Below are 6000 nucleotides of genomic sequence, written 5' to 3'. Positions count from 1 at the left end.
TGTTCCTCAAACAATTTTTATAACAAGTGGCATTAGGTATAGACGTAAATATGCTAATCTGGGAATTGGTAACCCAAGTTTCTGCAGCCCGAAGAGCTTATGCTGATTCACATGCTATGGGCAGTTCTGAAACAAAAAGTCTTAACCAATACAAAATTGAAAAGGTTATCAGTACTGGCTTCATTGGGCTTTTAATAGGCTTAATTTGACATTGGAAAATATGTTGAAAATACCGTTTTTTAGACAGTGCAGCTCTTGGCAGCTGTAATAGACTTGACTCCTTTGATCAGCATAACCATTGGTATTGCTGAGGTTTAATACACATAGTCCTCGACTTATGACCCCAAATGAGTCCAAAATTTATGTTACCAAATGAGACATTTGTTAAGTGAGTTTAAGGTTGCAAAAGGGGATCATGTGCTATTGGGACCCTGCAACCGTCATAAATATGAGTCAGTTGCCCAGCGTCTCAATTTTGATCATTGATGCTGCAGTGGTCATAAGTGTGAAAAACAGTCATAAACCACTTTTTTCAGTGCTGTTGTAACTTTAAACAGTCACTAAATGAACTGTTGTAACGATCACTAAGCAAACTGTTGAGGACTACCTACATATTGCATTTTGAGGATCTAAAGTTGGATAATAATGAAATAGTTCCATGAAGAATGGAGTTATAGCAACTCTGGCTAATAGCCTCCCAGCAACCACTGAAATATTCAGCAAAGGAGAGAGAGCTCAACTTTAAAAATCTCTAAAATCCATCCAATTTAAAATAAAAAGCAACAGGAAACAGGTGTTTATTTTTCAATATAGTTATAATACTTTTCAGCTTTAATGTGTTTATTTTTACTTTGGGTCTTAGAAAGTAAGGGCTGTGTCCATTAAATGTAATGTTAATGTTAATAATCCAGAAAGAAAATCTTATAGACTGCATTTAGAAAATGCATGACATATTTGTTTTGTTTTGGTAAAATTATATTAGGCCGACAAGGGGAGGAACATACTTCAAGTCAATCACTAAGTTGACATCTTAGCAAGTATTTGAATTAATAAACATTTTTAGGGCCAGAATTTGCCTGAAGATGCCTGAGAATTGGAAAAGCTAATGAACACTGTTGCTGCTACAAGTGATTCTTCTGAATGCTACCCCACCAGTGCGCTAATATTTGCTGTCCTTTTTTATATTCATATCAAGTGAATGGAATGCCAAATAACCAACCTCCCTCCCTCCCCCCACTCTCCATGCGTTCTGCAGCTACATAACAGTAATCAATAGTACTTGGGGTAATGAGAATGAAACAAGGACATTTGTGGTCAATTAGCATATGTGACTTCACTATTCTAGTCAGTTTTTTAATTGGGTCGGTGCCTTTATAGGCCCACAGAGACCAAATGCTTACTTTTGCTAGCTCTTATGTTCAATGGATCAACATACTTGAAAGATATTCTTAATACATTATGCCAAGAGTAATTAGCTACCTTTTTTTTTGCACCATTTACAGAAAGTATGCATTTGTTTATGCTTTGCTGAGTGAAACCAAACTAAAACAGACCAGTAATAAAATAATGTAAACTGCGACCATCTGATCAAGAATTTAATGGAATGGTTGGGAAAAAGAAATTTTGATGCCTTTGGTTCTCCTGTGCAGCATCATAAATGCTGTCTGAATTAGTGATGTATCAAAATTTAAAAAAAAACAACCCAACATGGTTTAGTGGACAGAGGTCTCAGTGACAGAGGGAAATAAAATAAATGTAGAAATAAAATCTATATGCATCCTGAACACAAGTTTTATCACTGCTAGTTTCTGTAGGATAAATGAGGTGGGAGCTCATTATGGGACTTGGATCAATCAATAACCTATCTAATTTGATGTACACATTACCTTGATGATGTGTTCCTTCAGTATGGGTTCTGTTGAAAACTGGAATGGGCAGCTGTTGCCAACCACAAACTCTATGGCGTTTCATATTGCCATCTGTTTGGAATGTTACAATTTTATAATGTGCAATAATTGCTTTCCAAAATGCGATGCCCTGTTGTGACAATAATTCTTAGGATTTCATTTCAACTGTCTGGAGGACTGAAGGTTGGAGAAATTTCAATGATCCGCCCAATTATATATATATGGGAGGGGGAATGCATAGAGACAGAATAGATACATGCACTAAGAGACAATAAAATTTATAATGCTTTTTAAAATTGTCTAGAAGTAAATGTATAAATACCAAGATTCTGTTGTCAGATTGGTAGCATAAGAGGGCCTTCCAGTTATGCTATGTCAACATTACTTTGTTTGCCTTAATTTTTATTGTTATTTGCAGGCTTCTTTGGAAATTAAAAATGTTACTTTCTGCTTTTACAGTTTTTTGTAGGCTGCATGCAGGGGTGGGTTTCAAAAATTGCAGCAATGGGTTCGCTGCCCCGTTGCTGGGTAGGTGTGGCCATGGTGGGCATGGCCTAGTCAACTTCCTACACCATGGCAGAAGGGGGCTTTTTCACCCTCCCCAGGCTTCAGAGGCTTTCCTCGATCTTCTGGGAGAGCGAAAACTGCTTCTGGCAGGCTCTGGGTGCCCTTCAGAGGCTGGAAACAGGACCTGACATGATGAACGGGCCACGTGGAGACTCCTGGGAGGAGAGGGGTGGGCATGGGTGTGGCCAGACAGGAGTGACATTTGGGGGTTTGCTGAACTGGGCAGAATCCTACCTAGAGGATCACACGAACCTGTGCAAACCCTCAACAGCTCTCCCTTGTAATTCTAATGTAAAATATTTCATTCTGTACTACTGTACCTACTGTACATTCTGTACCTACTTTAAAAGCTGGCATGCTTGCGTTTGAGAAGGAAAATGACAGAGAATGACTTGCAAAGGTATTCTCACTTGACAGGGAAATGCTTTCAGAGAACCTCGACATGCAGAGATGTCTGTAGGATGGGATCTAAAAAAGTAAAAATGGCAGTCCAATGATGTGATTGAAGCTCCATTTGTTTTTCACATTCCTTGAAATTCCTCCACAGCTGTCATCTTCACTTTTAGGACCATCCCCTTTGAGCACCCATCCTTCCATGTTTTAGTTTGCTCACTAATTTCCTCAAGAATAGGCAAAAAATATATTAAAACAGCCTGAGATTGACCTTCCCAAGCAAAATTGTGACCGGTAAAGGTTGAAGATCTCCTTTACCCATTTGCATTGTTACTTTTGAAATTTGGCAAGACAATGTGAGAAAATCACAAATCCTTTTGAGGGTGACGTAGTGGTTCGAGTGCAGTACCGCAGGCTACTTCTGCTGATCACCGGCTGCCAGCAGTTTGGCAGATCAAATCTTGCCAGGCTCAAGATTGACTCAGCTTTCCACCCTTCCGAGGTGGGTAAAATGAGGACCCAGATTGTTGGGGGCAATAGGCTGACTCTCTAAACTGCTTAGAAAGGGCAGTAAAGCACTGTGAAGCGGTATATAAGTCTAAATGCTATTGCTTTGTAAGCAGTAAATAACAAAATTTGCTATCAAGCACATTAACCTATTCCTTTTTTTAAAAAAAACACCTTAAATTCCTTAAAGAAAGAATAAAAATGGCCCTCACCTGTCCATTGAGCCAGTGCATAACCAAAAACTCTGTTCAACCAAAACATTCTCTCTGTCCCTCCCTCCCCCCCTCTCTCCCTCCCTCTCCCTCCCTCCCTCCCTCTCACTTTATATCCCATCATAACCAACTCAGCAATGCAAGTTAATACTGGCCAACCCTGTGAAGAAAGTCTATTCTTTCCCTTTTTCTGCTCAAGCCAGAAATCCCTTTTCTGCCTTCTTTCCAAAACATGCAATCTTCCCTTCCTTTGTTCTCTATTCCCAAGCCAAGCTGTACTTGTGCAACGTTCCATGGTTGCTTGGGGAGAAGCCTGACGTTCTTGCTTTGGGAAGAACTCTTAGGGTGTGTATCATTTCCATTTTTATTATTCTGCTTGCTTCATTTGTGGCTGAACTCTCTCTCTCTACTCTTTTTTAAATTCCCTGCTTCCTGGATATTTCTTTGAATGCTCTTTCTCTCACGGAACTGAATGCAGCATATTTCCCAGGGATTGATACCTTTTTACACCTCTGTTATCCCACAAACTGTTATTTATAACTGTTGGATGCTACGTGATTATTTGATTGTCATGTTTGCTATTCACTCCAAATATTCTTTAACAAATTGTACAAACTGATTATGAAGTCTAGATTCATTTTTGAGCTTCCAGAAAACATAAGCCAGTTCAATAAATAACCCATAGTTTTTGTTCTGTGGAATGGATGTTGTGGGAGGCCCCAATATATTACCCTGGAATGCCAAAAGAAAGACTTCAGAGAAGAAAAACATATATAAAGATTTTGCATCTTCTTCATGCATTCTGACATGTTCCTTTATGCTCCATTTCTAAATATCTGTCACATGAAAGCTAGCGGTTTTTTCCCCTCTAGTGAGTAACATCAACATTACTTTGTTCTCCGTGATTTTAAGTAAGGATGTCACTTTGCAGAAAAATAAGCAAAAACTTATAGTTGCTGCTACTGAAGCAATTGATCTTCATACTCCACATGTCAGTCATTACTGGGGAAAAATCACATCCTAAATGCAAGCAAAAGTGGAAGAATTTCCAAAACTATACCCAACTTTTTGAATATCAGATTTTATTATAGCTAGGGATGGCCATCTTTCATTGGAAAATCCTGCATAAAATGCTACAGATAGTTTTGGTTTAATAATCATAATGGAGACTAGCCACTCAGCCACTAAATGAAGCGATTGCTAAGTAAAACTGTGCTTACAATTTTACTTTCTTTGTTTTGCAGACTCACAAAGTTGTAAATGCAAGGATGGGGTGTAAAGTTACTTTTTCATCACTGTTGTAGCTGGGAACAGTCCTTGTCCAAGGCAGTTGCTCAATGAGAACTACATGTATAAAATTTTGAAATGTGAAAGATAGTTTATATTAAACTTGGTAAGGTGCTAAAGTCTGTCTAGTTTCAAGCAATCAAATGAAAGAAAGCAAGAAAGAAAACAAGAAAACAAACAAGAAAACAAGCAGGAAAGCAAGCAAGCAAGCAAGAATGAATAAATGAATGAAAGAAAGAAAGAAAGAAAGAAAGAAAGAAAGAAAGAAAGAAAGAAAGAAAGAAAGAAAGAAAGAAAGCAGTGGCATTACTTTATGTATTCAGTTAAATTAAAATTTGTCTTGTAGCAGGGGTGTCAAACTCAAGGCCCAGGGGCTGGTTCTTGCCCACTGGGTGCTTAGATCTGGCCCGCAGGGATCAACCCATGGTGCCTCTGCCAGCAAAAATAGGCTCTCAATCTCCATTTTTGGCTGCGATGGACTACTGCAACCCTCTGCCAGTGAAAACAGAGCATGGGGACCTCCTGAGCTCTGTTTTCACTGGCAGAGGGTTGCAGGAGGTCGGCTCAGCCAAAAACGGAGCTCGGGAGTCTATTTTTGCTGGCAGAGCACTCTGGCCACCACAGGCACCCCGACATGAGTGACATCGAGCTGGCCACTCCCACCCCCGCCCCTACCCCACCCGAGGTCAAACACAACTCTGATACAGTCCTCAATGAAATCGAGTTTGACAGCCCTGTCTTGTAGTAGTTCAGGCTTTCAAAGGTTAAATGAGAGCATTGGGATAGGTATCCAAAAAGGTTTCCCCAGCATGGGTTAGATAAGTGTGTTATGTTCTCTTTAAGTTAGGAGTTTGGGATTCTATTAAGTTAATAGCCGGTAGAGTAGATGTGTTGTCTGTCTGACAGACCATCCTTCTAATAGAAAATCTCCCCAAACATAAAAATAATAGTTGAAAATATGCATTATGTGTGGCTAAAATTAAATGATTTCCATCTGATTTGTGTTGGCAATGCAACTTAAAATCTAGCAGGACATTGTAACTATTATTTTTGTTTGCACTGTTATACAATCATATTAGAAATTTAAATCTGGTCATCAGACTGAATACTTTTGTGGCCAATCCTTA

Source organism: Thamnophis elegans, chromosome 6 (genome assembly GCF_009769535.1).
Source record: "Thamnophis elegans isolate rThaEle1 chromosome 6, rThaEle1.pri, whole genome shotgun sequence".
Lineage (NCBI taxonomy): Eukaryota > Metazoa > Chordata > Lepidosauria > Squamata > Colubridae > Thamnophis > Thamnophis elegans.
This window is presented reverse-complemented; position numbering follows the sequence as displayed.